Genomic DNA, 16,246 nt, shown 5'->3' with positions numbered 1-16,246 from the left:
TAGAGGGTCGTGTATTAAGCTTATTTTCATGATTAAGCATATACTTTAGTCGTATTTGATATTATCTTTGCAGGAGGTTGTGTTCTGCCGGATTTCCCTTCAAATGTAGAAACACTCTACCTCGGAGAATCTGATACGTCATGTAATGGTACCTCCCTCTCTATCGGAGATGAACTTGACAGCAGTGATCAATTTTCCGTATTATGTGATCAGGGCTTCTCACCAAAATACCATGCAGGCTACATATGTGTATACCTTAATCCAGGGCCAGGATTTATGATGAATCCGACTTTAGGTGACGACGCTTGCCAAGGTTTGTACCTGATAGCTATATATGATTCACATAACAACTCCCTTTCAATCGATGAGAAGTCACACCATAATAACACAAGCATTTCGCTAGGAACAATACTTTGCAGAAGTACGTATAACACTTGTTTTAGTTTGGATTTTGCTCCTGTAGTGATTTCTGAGCCAATCAAAATCAGCGGTCGATTCACAATTAAAACATAATGTAAAATTACATGTGAAAGGTATAATGTGTGCATTAAATATATCAGGAGATCAGTATTTTTCTGGAGTAAATCCAGCTTTGGTGTGATAACTCAACAGAAACAGAACGAAGGGAATCCAAATGGGTAAGCTACTAATTTTCTTATTGTAACTAATCATGATGAAATCAACGAATGATTACTATCATTACTGTATTTATAGTTACTGCATTTACCATCCTTTATTATTGACAAAAGCTAAATACACTTCCAGCGATTTCGTACGGTAGTTTGAAGTAGAGATTAGAACCGTTTTCGTGTCAGTAAACCATAAACCGACATTGATTTACCTTTGCGCTGAAACAAAGACTGATATGGACATTAGTCATTAGTTAATACGTTCATTACATCTTTCAACACTTAACACGATTGGAACTAATTTGGGATAATTGGATGGTGAAGTAATGTCGATTTAATCTACAAATGTTATCTCGTCTGCTTTTCTTTTTATATTATACACACTTGTTTTTATGAGTAATTTGCGATATTGCAACATTCAGTTATATAGCACCTAATACTTTTGAGTAATTTGGAAAATATGAAAATCCAATTATCGCAAATTAGTTCCAATCGTGTTACTATAACATTGTCGAAAAATGTCAAAAATCCAAATGCACAAATTCGTACTCTTTTACACGTCTTCAACTTATTGATACTGTCCAGCTGCCTGTTCTGACCCTGGACACCCAGCTCTCGGAAGCCGAACTCCAGAACCTAGCAACGGTTACTATCCTACCGGGGACGTTGTAGAGTTCACCTGTGGCGTCAATACAACTCAGTCGGGCTATACGTCACTGACATGTCAATCTGATGGCCAGTGGTATCTTGGTAACACTGCGGTCCCAAATGATCAACTACCTCCTAATACCTGCTTCTGTAAGTACAAAAATACCCCCATTTTCGTTACTTCGGCGTTAACTAGGAAAGCTTAGGTTTATCTTTTGTAAGAAAAACAAAATTGTTGAATCACATTTCGTATTTTAAAGGAATACATTTTTTGGAACTGCGATCAATGGTCATATGGGACCAATACGACCAATGTAAACGCTGTATATAAGGTACGATGGTGATTGATGAAAGTTAAAACATGTCTGTCATAATCTACATCGTATAATTTAAATGTTACAGATGATGAGGTGCATCCAGATATCGGGCACTAAATACAATGTTTATCAACAAGAAACTCGCACAAACGCAGTTCCGACGACCGTTTCCCTTTAAAGGACAATAAATAAGTTGTAAGAACTATAAGATCCGCGGCAGTCATTAACACTATAAAGTAAATGATACGCAAAATACGTAGTGTTGATAAAACAATTGTCAGAAAATAAACATGTTTTGGCAAAATTAATCATCGTCTTCAGCTTCTGTTTAACAGTTTTTACAAGTAAAGTCTCAACATTTTGTAGTATTCGGGTGTATCTTCTTCTAGTTATTTATGGAAAGTCGGTTTCACTGTCAAGCAGACCATTTTTCTACACCCGTTGCGGAGAGAACATAAGACTAAAGCAGACCACGAGCATCTTGTTATAAGATAATAAAGATGTATCCATAAGCAGTATATCAAAAGAATATTTGACATTAATCATACTATGGACGTTATGGACTATCATATTATGGACGTTATTGTCTAAATATCTCAAGAGCAGAAGGCGGGACTTTACGTTTTAGGACCTAAATAAAATTTCAATAACCTTCAACTCGTCAAGGTTATGATTGTTCGGATGAATTTTGCCAACAAGAACACAAGTCAGCATTATAAGCTGAACGTTTTTAACACGTCGAAGGTTGATACAATTTGTCATTGTAGTGAACTGTTGGGATCCAGGATCTCCGGTGGACGGACGAAAACTTTCTAACAATAGGAACCATGGTGATAGCATATCATTTGCATGCAACACTGGCTTGAATCTGATTGGATCAGAAACTATTACATGTGACAATGGGACATGGAGTGACGAAGTACCTAAGTGTGCCAGTGAGTTTAATTTTATATTAAATTTTCTTTATATTTACCCTTAGTGAACGTTTTCATTATTTCTGGCCCCTATTGGTGTTTGCTTGGTTTTTTCTTTCTTTTTTCTTCTTCAGTCAAATCTTTGCCAGCCTAGATCTGAAAACAGCCGCATGTGCACTTCTCAAACTTGGCACAGTGATCAGGGCCAATGAGAAGTGGTGCACCGAACCCTTGAATTTTAAAATTAGTCACAGTCACATGACCTGGTAGCCATATTGGTCTTAACTCAAGAACCGAGACATCGATTGAACAAAAATTTTACTCGTATCATTCTTATTATTTGTTTTTTCAAGTTTGCGAAAGACATTTGGATTGGTCATGTGGTTTGGTGGCCATGTTGGTTTTGCGAAAAAAACCTTATGATTACCAGCGAATAATATTCAAAAATCTTCTTCTCTAGAAGCAACACATCGTTTGAACCATTTTTTGCTCGTATCATTCTCGGTATGAGTACTTTCAAGTTGTGAAAGGCATAATGGTCACGTGATTTGGCGGCCATATGGATTTCAACAAAGTCCAATTTAATCTCTAAAAATCTTCTTCTCAGAAGCAACGCATCAATTGAATTGAAATTTTACTCATTGTGTAAGCACTTCCAAGTTTGCAAATGCATTTGAATAATTCCTGTGGTTTGGCGGCCATATTAATTTTCAAAAAAAATCTATTGTATCATTCTTAGTGTGAGTACTATCAAGGTTGCAAAATGTATTTTAGTGTGGATACTTTCAAGTTTGCAAAAAGCATATGGATCGGTCACTTGAATTGGCCACCATGTTGGATTTCCTAAAAATACCAACTTAATCTTTATAAATCTGCTTTGCCAGAACCAACGCACCATTAGAACTGAAATTTTACACGTATTATCCTTCATTTCAGTACTATCACGTGTGCAAAGCACATTTGGATCGGTTACGTTATTTAGCGGCCATATTGATTTTCACAAACACTATAATAACCATAAGATGATATTCAGAATTCTCTTTACAAGAACCAAAAGACCATTTCAAGCTCAAATTTTGCACATTGCAGGTTTTATCAGTACAAGTACTTTCAACCATGGCAACCACTTGAGCCCCGCCAACGCCGCTTGCAGCTTTGATTTTTAATTTTATTGTTTATATTTACTCTTAGTGAACGAAGGTATCGTTTCTGTAAAGATCGCTACCAAGAAAATACAACCTTCAAGATATTTATGTATGGCTCGTGGCTGGCAAGCTACTACTTAAGATTTATACAGAAGCTCAAAGCAAGGCTTACTAACATAAAAATGTTTTCATCTGTTTATCAATATTTTGATTCCATCACATTGTAACTGTTGATGATTTGTGAATTTTATCTATGAATTTTACCGTATAGTTTTTATCTATTTCACCGTATAGGTGTTTTAATCAATGGCGTCACAGTTTCCATATCCTCTGGCGATCCAATGACTGCAAATAATGCGAATCTCCTTGATTTCACGGCTGACGTCGTCAGTAGTACACTTGGGGCTGGCGCAAACGGTACAGACATATGGCAGCTTAAAGTGTACATTCAAGCAGACGGTGAGAGTACGACAGAAGAAGTGGCCAGTATCCCACAAGACGAAGCAGATCAAGACTTAACCGCGGGCGACACACTGCACTTCACCGTAACAAATCACACTGTGGATCTTGCCGGTTTTACCTGCACTGCTCAGACAGAACTCTGCGTCAGAATTGAGTCTCCGCAAATGACGTTGCACGGATTGCCCGATGATGACGCTTTAACTGGATGCACTCCCATCATGTGTGGTAAGTCTGTATAGGGAACTCGGTATGTCTCATCAGTAAGTAGTAACCAATTTTGCTTTAGAACAGTAGCAGATGAAACTATTTATAACAAGTAATTGACAATGACATAGTCCTCACTTGTAATAGGAGTATTAGTCTTGATGGGGCAGGGAAATGTGGTCATTAAGAAGTATCACTGGAGTGTATAAGTCAGATGTATGGGCACATAGGTTTGTGTCATTTTCCCAATTTATAACAAGAGGAATGTCTAAGTTATGGTTCTAAATCAGGAAAAAAGATCAGACCTCTAGCTGTATTGGCCAGCCAAGAAATACATATGTGCATAATAAATGAGGTACAAGATGTGACATCTTAAGGTCTAATATCCTATCAAAATTGAAGGGTATAGAACTTGTGGTTATTGAGTTATGCATATATATGTATAATCAAGGTCAAAGGTCATCAAGGTCACGTGACATTTTGAAAAAAAAAAATTGTATTGCTAATTAATCCCTATATGCCAAAATTCAGACCTCGAGTTCTATTGGCTTGCCCAGAATTAGATATGTCCATAATTAATGAGGTACAATATGTGGCGTCATAAGGTGTCCCATCATACCAAATATGAAGGGTGTAGCACTTGTGGTTACTGAGTTATGGATAAATATGTATATTTGAGGTCAAAGGTCTTTGGGTCACGTGACATTTTGTCAAAAAATTTGTCATTGCTAAGTTATCCCTATTTACCAAAATCAGACCTCTAGCTCTATTGGCTCGCTCAAAATTAGATATGCGCATAATTAATGAGGTACAATATGTGGTGTCATAAGGTGTCCCATCATACCATATATGAAAGGTTTGGCACTTGTGGTTACTGAGTTGTGGACAAATATGTATATTTGAGGTCAAAGGTCACCAAGGTCACATGACATTTTGTCAAAGTGTCTGAGATATCTGCGTGAACGGATGGACTCACGGACGGACATGTCCCAATCTATAAGCCCCCTGGACTTTATTTGTGGGGACTAAAAACTGTGTCACTGCATCCTTTTTGCAATATGAATACGATGAGAAACTAAATTTTTATTTTTTCTTGGCCTTATACATGGGAGTCTATGGAGAGCTGCCTTATACATGGGAGTCTATGGAGATGTAAACTAAAAAGTCCTCTAACACGGCCAAATTTGATCGCATTGTGAAACAAATCGACGTGCATCTGTATGAGGTAGGGTACTCTGAGATATCTGCGTGAACGGACGGACGCACGGACCGACGCACGGACGCACGCACGCACACAAGCACGGACATGACCAAACCTATAAGTCCCCCCGGACGGTGTCCGTGGGACTAAAAAAGGAATTCGCGTGCAGACCTAACGCTATCTTAAAGATCCATTAGCTGTAACTTTGGTCATTTTTTAAATTTTGTTTGTTCTGTGTATCATCTGCAGTTTCTGGTTTGAATCCCTGAACCATGGAGAAATTCCTAATATTTAGCTCATAAATATACCCTATATGAGTATAATCTGAATTGTTATTGTTTAAATTTTGTATTGAGGTCCGGACTAGAATACATTTATCAACAATAACAATGGTCATTTCACATATACAGGCTGTGTTGGCAAGCAGGACACCGGGCATTGGTCATGATGATCGGATTATAGTAAAATTCTGTAGTTGATACATTGAAACAGAGTAGTGAAAAAATTAGTCAAAAGTTACAGCTAATGTCCCTTTAAATACAGTGATTTATAATCGGTCACCAAATAGAAAAGTCCATTCTTTTTACCATCTGATCATTTCCCACACAACATAAGCTTACTAAAGTGACGAACTAGACCAACAGGATTAAGACAAGTGCAAATGTTTTCAGGTTCCTTAAACACACGGAAACGCAGTGACAGGAGTAATGTCTGCGTCTATACATTCGACACAAGACACTAAAATGCGGTCGCTTTACACCTAGGTCGCGTAAGATCGATAGCCATCGGGACCTAAGATTGACATATTGATCAGAAGTAGATATTCTTTTAGATACACATTTTTAGTGAAGTGTGAGGAAGATCTTTTTCTTTCACCGCACTAATTTTTAAATTGAGATGAAACGTATTATGTCAAAGGAAATCGATTAAGTATTCAAAAGTTTGTAAGGCAGTAATTTTAAAGTCGATCGACAGTTTAGCAGTTTCGTTGGCTTTTAACCCTTTCAGACCTGACTTTCTGGTAACTTACCAGAGCCACCTCTATATATAGGGGTTTAGGCCTGAAAGGGTTAAAGGAAACACCGATGACGGAAATTATCAATAATCACAAAATCTGAGATAATTCTATCATTTAAAATTTAAAATATCATTTGTTGTGTAGGATGAGCAAGAAGTTTACCGAATGTAAACTTCATTAAATCAAGAATGAAGGGACTGTCTTGACATCTAACATAAGAATATTTGACAGCGTTAGAGCTAATGGCACTTCAATTTGACAATAATATCAATCTCTTTTAATTGCATTTATATTCTGCACTTTTACAGCTTGTAATCGATGGGCAGAAGGCGACTTTCCAGATCACGTTAAAGAGAAATCACCGTCCGTATCGTACCCTGTGGCAGTAGGTGAAACTGTTGAATTGGTGTGTGATGATACAGGGTCTGCCAATGGTAGGACTTTAATCGGGGGCGATTTTCCAGTTTGTCAGGGCGATGGAACGTGGTCTTCCGAAGTTTCTGTCTTTTCATGTTGGGGTAAGTGAAATCACTGAATGCTTTTAGGGTTATTGTGGTTTGGAAGCATGGGCAGCAAAAACTAAAAAGAGGGATACAGAACGACGGCCGAGTTCGAACAAAAAATATAATTAATGATGAAACATTGTATTTTCTGTACGTGATTAGTCAAAGAACAACATTTTCAGTGGGGCAAAAGATGTAGAGCAGTATTATCACTCTGTTCTGTTTCAAGAATATTGTCATTTACCATAGTCCTTCAATTGCCTTCTTTTCAGTCTCCACCGCATTAGCTCTTTGTCATATCGCGATGATCGCCTACACTTTCGACTGGCATTCATTCATTCATTCATTCATTCATTCATTCAATCATTCATCCATCCATCCACACATCTTTTTTTCCATCTCGCCATTCCTCCTTTATCAATTCATTCATTCATTTATCCATTTATGCATTAACTCAACGTCTTGGTTTCACTAAGCAAGCCCTGAAACAAGCTACACTTGTAGAAAAAGTAATAAAATAATGGTTTAGACATCAAATGTGAAACAAAAGAGAGAAAAGCATAAGAAACACGATCCTTTAAAACTATAGTTGGCCAAATTCCATAGCCATGAAACAAAGACGTGGCAATAAACAAACCGAAGAAAAATTAACTTTGAATGGTCAGCGTAAACTTTATAGAAATCGGCTGTAGTCAAACGATTTAAATGGATATCATTTCAAAAGTACCCGTTCAGCAATTAAACGGAAAAATATGCGTTTAGACGAGTAGGGTTGGTGTGCTAAATTCTGACCCTCGAAGTAAAATGTAATGAATTTATTTAAACATCAAACATATCAAAAACATTTATACAAATATACCTCGCCGCGTATTTTCGATGTCGAATAAAACGGAAAAAAATTGATAAATAAAAAAATACCGAGGACAATGTTATTTCTGGGATTGATTGTAAGTATATATTCTGTAAAATGACAACATGTTATATTTCGTTGAACACTCTACGAAAATAAAGTGTTAGTTTTTCTAAAAGGTTCCATACATGTGAAATTTCGATTTAAATTAAAGTTTTGAATGTGAGAATTTCTAATCCTATTGCGTTGAGTCCTTCTACATTTGCAAAACTTGGTTTGGTTTTCTTAACCAAACCAAAACATTAATTTGATTTTTCAATAATATCACTGAGAATTTGACTGAGTATTTTTTGTTGCAGATAACTGTCCCGACCCAGGTATTTTGAATAATGGTATCGTGTCATGTGCAAATGCAGATCGGTGCTATGCTCCGTTTACTACACTAACTTTATCATGTGATGATGACTATGACATCATCGATGGTGTGAGTACCTACTCGTGTCAGTTCGATGGATATTGGAGTCCATCTCTGAACCTTAAAGTGGGCCGACCTCGATGTCAGGGTACGCATTTTCTTTTTCTGCTCATCGTATAGCTGCAAGACGATTTGCATTCAAATTTCTTAGGGAAATGCACATTTCCCGATGAAAAAAATGCGTTTGAGCTGTACAGATGAAGATATTGACAGTCGATGGTGTCATGATGGCATCTTTTCACGAATCGTGATGCAAAATCGCACTTTATTGAAACAAAACCTTTATTTTGCAAAATCTTTGATGCCAAATTGATATTTTTTAGAATAATATTCTCAGAAAATCCAAAGACCGAACTAAAGTTCTCCAAGACTGAGTGGTAAACATTACTTCATCGGAGGCGTAGTGTAATTTGAACTTTCATTTCTTGTTCAGATTACTAGTACATAAGGAACGTATCATGTTAAAAATATTCATGTTGGATCCCATGGATACCTTCCCGCACGTTTCAATTGTATTTCTGTCTTCCTGCAACATGGAATTGAAGGATAACACAGCTTACTTCGTTCACCGACATTTCCATCAGAAAGTAGATCAATGACCGTGTATCAGCGCATGTATAGCAATAACGATAATTCTTTGTGTACGGTAATGTTTTGTTTGTGTGGAGAAAGCTTATGGCGAGACGCAGCCGGACCTATGGTGTTATAATGTTGATAGAGTGGCCCTTTGACGCTTGCATTTCGAAACGAGTGTGTTTTCTCATCAGTCGCAGTCTAGATTCTTTCCTTAGTTTGTGTTTGTGCAAATTTATATTAATGCATTTTAGTGGTCTTGCTCTTCGAGTAGCGAGGCAAGTACATTAATTTTTGGGTCTCGTTGTGAATCCGTTTGGTGGTTCGGTTTGTTTGTTATATGTTTCTTTACTTCTGTAAATTTTGATTTGACTAGTGTTCTTTTAGATTTTTCGGAGGTTTGTGTGAATTTTTGGGCAATAAGTACCACTGCGGGGTACGGATTTTTATGTTTTATGGATCAAGACACTTTTACGTATCATGGTCGATGTGTTTGTTGTCGTACATTTTGTAAAATAGTTCGTGTACTTTGTTTATTGTTTGTTCTGTGTCGTCACTGTCTTGTTGTGTATAATACTGAATGTTGCGTAATTGCCTTTCGCATTCGTGTACTTAATCTTTTGTGTTGACAGTGACGATACCACTACCCTTGTCGAAGGGTACTATGGTAATTTGTCTATTGTTTGCAAGCTGGTTTATCGCGATTCTTTGGGCAAGCGAATGATTTGTTTCCTTGTTTGAAAGGGTATCTCTAGAAGTGCGAGTTTAACAGCTTCAGATAGCTTTCAAGTTTTTGTTTTTTTGTGTTGTTCGTGGAGTCCAATTTGACTTTTCTTCGAATGGGTGTTTATTTTTTTTCGGTAGTTCTCTTTTTGGAGAATTTGGTGGCCCTGAATGGTATAAAAGTTGAAACTCTCAGCCTGACACTTCATTGCCGATCCGACGGGACTAGGATTCGGACATTGTTACGTCAAACAGATCAATTTCAATCGCCCATCTGAATATCTAATAGTGTACTAAGAAATGAAATGATTTTGAGCATCAAATGCCGACATCATTTCTGTGGATAAAACCCACCTTAACCATGATAATACCATAAATGTAAATGGTTACAAGTGGTACGGTTTTAATAGATCTAGTACTCCTATTTGGCGCCAAGAAATTTTAGAGGCACTGGAATTTTTGTAAAAATAGTGTTGTAAATGAATGTATGATTTTGGTTATGATAAAGAACACGATGGGATTAAAGCACTAAAATTGAAGCACAAATTTTCAAATTTCAGATTATTTTCGAATTAAGAGATGCGTGCATAGTTATTTGCTCAGACCTAAGGAAATTATGCTAGATCGATGATATAGATTCGCCAATCACATGCCCAGACTTCAATGCTTACAGTAAAACCATGCCTTAAATTACGAATGAAAGTACTCTACAACATTACTGACTAGTCGTAAAATGTCCAACTCCTCCCATGGTGCTTTTGATTATATTCTTAGATTGAATTACATGTCAATGTCCAGACTCTCGTGATTTAGGATGTAGTTGTTGGTAAATTCAGCCCCCAAAAAGTACAATCTGGGAAAAGAAATTAATTTTAGAAAGATATTTTGATCATAGTCAATTTCAATACATACCTTATTACTTTCTTTACGCCCAGTATGGACCGGCCAAACTCACTGGAAGTCTTTCGCATACAAAAGTCTCGCGCATGCATGCATAAACTTTTCAGAAAATTTTCAGACATTATCTTTTACACGGCAATGATAAAACTCTGGCGTCATTGTGATCAGCCCTTTAGGGACTGGACACAAATTACAGGGGGGGGGGGTGGCCGTGTTTTTTTTGGGGGTGGGTCGCCATTTTTCGCGCAAGCATTTTTGAAGGGTCATAAATTTTGTGCAAGCCTATGGGGGAGGTCACCTTTTTTCATGCATCAAAGCTGAAATTGCATGTGCACGTTATGGAATACTGAAAAAAGAAAAAATACCTCCTGGCACTTTCATTTTCTGCCATTACCATTTTCGGCGCGCCCTTCGGGCGCAAATTTCAGGTATAATAAACAATGTATTGATGATCCAAGCAGCCACATTGATTTAGTTGTCATGATTTCTACTTATTCAACACTATTGTGCATAACTGTCCCCTATAATGACTCTTTCAATACAATTTGGGAGATTACTTATTTGACATCATTCTCCCATTGACAATACATTGGGTATAGGTCGGTGTCAAACGTTCATGTCGCTGTATGTACATTTTTTAATTTTTGAGGACATTGACAGAATACAAACTGTTCAGAATAGTGCATAGTGTCATCAATAACAACTGGAAGCTTCAGGTCGAACAACTTTTGAATAACAATTTAGGATCAGATAACCTATGAGTTATTTGTAGTTTCCTCATAGCCTACAATGTATAGTGAATCAATATTTTGGTGAAATTCCAAAATCAAATTTCTTGCACAACCATGGACTTGAAACCACTCTAGTCTAATCATGAATATTAATACTAATAATTAGGTGTACATAAATGCACAGGTTTACCAAGTTTTGTATTGGAAAAAAATTATTCATAGTTTCATCATAGACTGCCATGTATAGTGAATGGACATTTCAGTGAAATTCCAAAATCAAATTTCTTGCACACCCATTGACTTGAAACTACTCTAGTCTAATCATGAACATTAATACCAATAATCAAGTGTACATAAATGCACAGATTTTCCTATTTTTGTATTGAAAAAAATTATTCATAGTTTCATCATAGACTGCCATGTATAGTAAATCGACATTTAAGTGATATGCCAAAATCAAATTTCTTGCACAACCATTGACTTGAAACCACTCTAGTCTAATCATGAACATTAGTACCAATATTGAGTGTACATAAATGCACAGATTTACCTATTTTGTATTGGAAAAAAATTATTCATAGGGTTTCACCATAGACTGCCATGTATAGTGAATCAACATTTCGGTGAAATTCCAAAATCAAATTTCTTGCACACACATGGACTTGTAACCACTCTAGTCTAATCAAGAACATAAATATCAATAATCAAGCATACATAAATACACAGATTTGCCAAGTTTTGTATTTAAAAAAAATTATTCATAGTTTCTTCATAGACTACAATGTATAATGGATCCACATTTCATGTGAAATTCCAAAAACAAAGTTCTTGTACTCAGATGCATGTGTTACCACCCTCTTCTAATCAAGTACAATTATGTCAATTATTCAGGGTCATATATACACAAATAGTGCATATTTTTAATTCTGAAAATTTTTTTTTACAGTTTTGTCATAGACCTTCATGTATAGTGGATCAACATTTTATGCGAAATTCCAAAAACAAAGTTATTGTACACAGATGCACATTTTACCACCCTCTTCTAATCAAGCACAATTATGTCAATTATTCAGGGTCCATATATGCACAAATAGTGCAAATTTTTAATTCTGAAAATTTTTGACAGTTTTGTCATAGACTCCCATGTATAGTTTTGTCATAGACTCCCATGTATAGTGGATCAACATTTTGACAGAAATTCCAAAATCAAATATCTTGTTCACATGTGCACTTGTAAACAACCCATGCTAATCAAGTATATCTATATCAGTTATTAAACATCTGTATATGAACAGATATAGGTAGTTTTATACTGGAAAATACACGTTCGTAGTTTTCTTATAGTCGACTACATGTATAGTGAATCAACATTATCGATAAAATCTAAAAGTTACATTTTTGTACAGGCATGCACTGTTTACCTGCCACTTCAAGCAAAGTACATTTACATGTATACACACATATGATTTGATATTTTTGGACAACGCGTTATATCGGCCACATTTTGCCTTCCTTTCGGGAGGGCGACTTAAAAAGTATAGCAAGTCAGAAGGGGGTCTTTAACACATTGCGGGTTTTTTTGGGGTATTGAGTAACAGGGGAGGGTCACTTATTTTCATGCACGGATAAGGGGGAGGGTCACTAATTTTTGTGCATGAACTTTTGAAGGGTCACTATTTTTTACGCAGCGGTTTTTCGAAAAACACCGCCCCCCCCTGTAATTTATGTCCAGTCCCTTAGCTGTCGTATGTACACTTTACTTTAATACTTAATTTAGTCATTTATCGAATATTACACAATTATTCTTGAAAAGATGAAAGACCGACTCTTTAACCAGCAATCTTTGTGTGATAAACTCCTGAAACTTTCCATTGTGTTCATTTTTAGTTGAGTCGATAATTATTTCGAGCACGTGTGCTAAGCTTGGCCGGTAAGTTTCTGCCGGCCTGATACATAGGGTCCTCTCCAACCAACTGTCTTGCCTCCTGAAATAATCATCACACATACAAAATACGTGGCATTGTGGTTTTAATTTATATACGTCCAGTATGGATCGGCCAAACCGACTAGTAGTCTTCTCAATAGAAATGTCTTGCGCACGCATACAAGTAAGTAGATTGCCGTATGTCGCTATTTTACAAGTACCCAAGGTTAAGTGCCCAGATGCCAATAACTTGTCCGGTATATCTGTAGGCCCTGGACTGAATGCTACAACTCCAGGTGCAGAATACTGTCCCGCCATAGATGCACCAACAAATGGACAAATCTCATCGACTGAACCCGAACTTCCTGGGACGATTGTAACTTTTGCCTGTGATGAGTCTTATACGCTTTTGGTGTGTCAGCAACGATCTGTCGAGATGACCTAACATGGCAACAAGCTCCCCCGTACTGCATGAGTAAGTCCACTCGAAGTTACAATGGAATATGTATTACTATTCTTTCTCATTTATAGGGTATTCTGCAGTAAGCATTTCGTGTTTGACACTCGGGAAAGGTCATATAAAGAATGTATATTCATGCGGGTGTTTTTACTTGGTGTAGCATAACATTACCTATGCACCAGCACAGCGACAAAGTTTGATAAAGCTAGGATCAAATATCTGGTTTACTCTTCATCTGCCACTTGAGAAGAAAATTCGTTGTATCCACATGGCAATCATGTCTCGGTGATAAAAGAGCAATACAGCGTATAGAGAACCCACACTTGCAAATAGTCGAATTAATAAAGAATCCAACGCATACAGGATGAATATTCATTGCATGCCGATGCATTTGTTTGTTTGTGTTTATCACTTTTCACTGACTGACTGACCGAAAGATCTGGACAGACTGAAAAATACATGTAATGTAATGTAATGTAATGTATGTAATGTAATGTAACGTAATGTAAAGTAATGTAATGTAATGTTTATTACAATGTGCAATCGAACACAAACAGCTGTTGCGTGTTCTAAATTTCCGTAATGAATACAGTTTCAAAGCACTTCAAGCCAGCACCTGTTGTAGTTGATTATAAGTGTTCACTTCTAATGTTTTTCATAACTTGTCGGATTAATGGCAGGATTCGTCTCATGTTCGGGCGTTTGGTGTAACACATGCAAATACTTGTTCGTGATAACTCTTATACCTTCCCAAACAAACAGACATACAAACAAACAAACAAACAAGCAAACAAAAAATGGTAATTATTTCGTTTTCCCTTAAAATTTTTACTAATTCTATCGCTCCTTGTTTCAGGCAATTGTCCTGCCCCTGACAATTCAACAAACCTAGTATTCAAGGACGGGACAGAATCAAGTATGAATTCATCCATGGTCAAGTTGCATCGGTATCTTGCAGGGATAGATTCACTTTAAGGGGACCCAGTACCGTACTGTGCTCCAATGGCATATGGGATGGTGATCCTTCATGTAGTGGTAAGATTGCTCCACAACCTTGTGTCAGTCCATTACCTCGAAGCCTTCTTGTATATTGTGTATGTTGTCGATCGAAACGTAGATGTCGATTACAAATGTAATAATTGCAAAAACTATCCATTTAATTTTCACTGCATCGAGTTTGATGGCCAGGCTACATTGCTAGGATGCGATTTTTACTTCAGGAGTAACTGTTAAAGAATTATAGTAATACTGTTGACGTTATCTTTCTGGGAGCGGACTAGACTTGGTTCAAGTCGGTGAATTTTTAAAAAGAAAATCATTTATGATAGTTTCTCTTGTGTCTCTCCTATTTCGTACAAACCTCAGTATTCGGAATTTGGTAGCCCAGGTCAGGTTTTTTCAGCGATTGAATACATTACCTTTGAGTCTGCGCAGTATAGTGAGTTAGTTTCTGCCTGATTCCGGAGCGGACCTACTTTTGAGACATAAGTGTAACTTCATAGATCTTAGTAGGCATATGACGATTTGCTTGACTCTTCAATAGAATACAATCATTCATTGAGATCATTTGATGCTGCATTTCGGATAAAGATACTCTAGATTTGTTTGAATCCGACGTAGATATTGTAGTCAAAATGTAACTTTTCTCCAGTATGTCATGATGTTTAGTTATATATAATTTCTGTTCATTTTAATTGTCGTCTTCACAGATATTTTTCCTGTGGATGGTTGTGTTCTGCCGCATTTGCCTTCCAATGTGGATTGTTACCTTGGAGAATTTGACACATCATGTAATGGTATCACTGTCTCTGTCGGCACAGAGCTTGGCACCAATGATAAATTTTCCGTATCATGTGACCAGGGCTTCTCACCAAAATACAGTGCAGGATACGTATGTGTATACCTTGGTCCAGGACCAGGATTTATCTTGAGTCCAACTTTAGATGAAAACGCTTGCCAAGGTTTGTGATCGATAGCCAGTAAATCGTTTTTCTATAAAGAAGCTGTCATGCTATAATAATCTGACACTATTGGTGACCTATTTCAAGAAATAATGAATTCTTGGTATATTGATTTCCCCTTCTTAAATGACTATGATGAAATAACAGCCAATTCAACGTCTGTCACTACAATTACGATACGTAACAACTTGCCATCTCATTTGGTTAACTTGGAAGATATACTTCGTTTATTACATTGATATAATGAAAGTACAGAAATGGTAACTTCTTTAATCCATAACTTATAAATGAACGCAGAAAACTTCTGTGCTGCAACCAAGATTGCAATGTACATCATTCATAATGTGTCACACACGTCTCATCTAGAAACTTGTCAACAAGGTCGGGCTACATTTTTTAATTCCAAGTATTAAAAGATAAAAAAAATTAAACCATGTGTCTCTTTGTCACAAATTGATAAACGTCATTGTTACCTGTCCATCTTTTCAGCTGCCTGTGCCGACCCTGGACACCCAACACTCGGAATCCGTTCTCCTGAATCCTCTAGCAACGGTTACTATGCACCGGGGAGTGTTATAGAATTCACATGTTACGCCGATACAACACAG

General features: G+C 36.8%; 1 long non-coding RNA gene across 1 annotated transcript in view; it reads left to right on the top strand.

The window, feature by feature from the left end:
* Positions 1-2,399: 2,399 nt before the first annotated feature.
* Positions 2,400-16,246, top strand: part of LOC139136833 (uncharacterized) — a 98,441-nt gene continuing 84,594 nt past the window's right edge. Inside the window, exon 1 of the long non-coding RNA XR_011553259.1 lies at positions 2,400-2,529. This is a non-coding gene — a long non-coding RNA (uncharacterized lncRNA). The remainder of the gene's footprint in view (positions 2,530-16,246) is intronic.

Source organism: Ptychodera flava, chromosome 7 (assembly GCF_041260155.1).
Source record: "Ptychodera flava strain L36383 chromosome 7, AS_Pfla_20210202, whole genome shotgun sequence".
In the NCBI taxonomy this organism is placed as follows: domain Eukaryota; kingdom Metazoa; phylum Hemichordata; class Enteropneusta; family Ptychoderidae; genus Ptychodera; species Ptychodera flava.
This window is presented reverse-complemented; position numbering and strand designations above follow the sequence as displayed.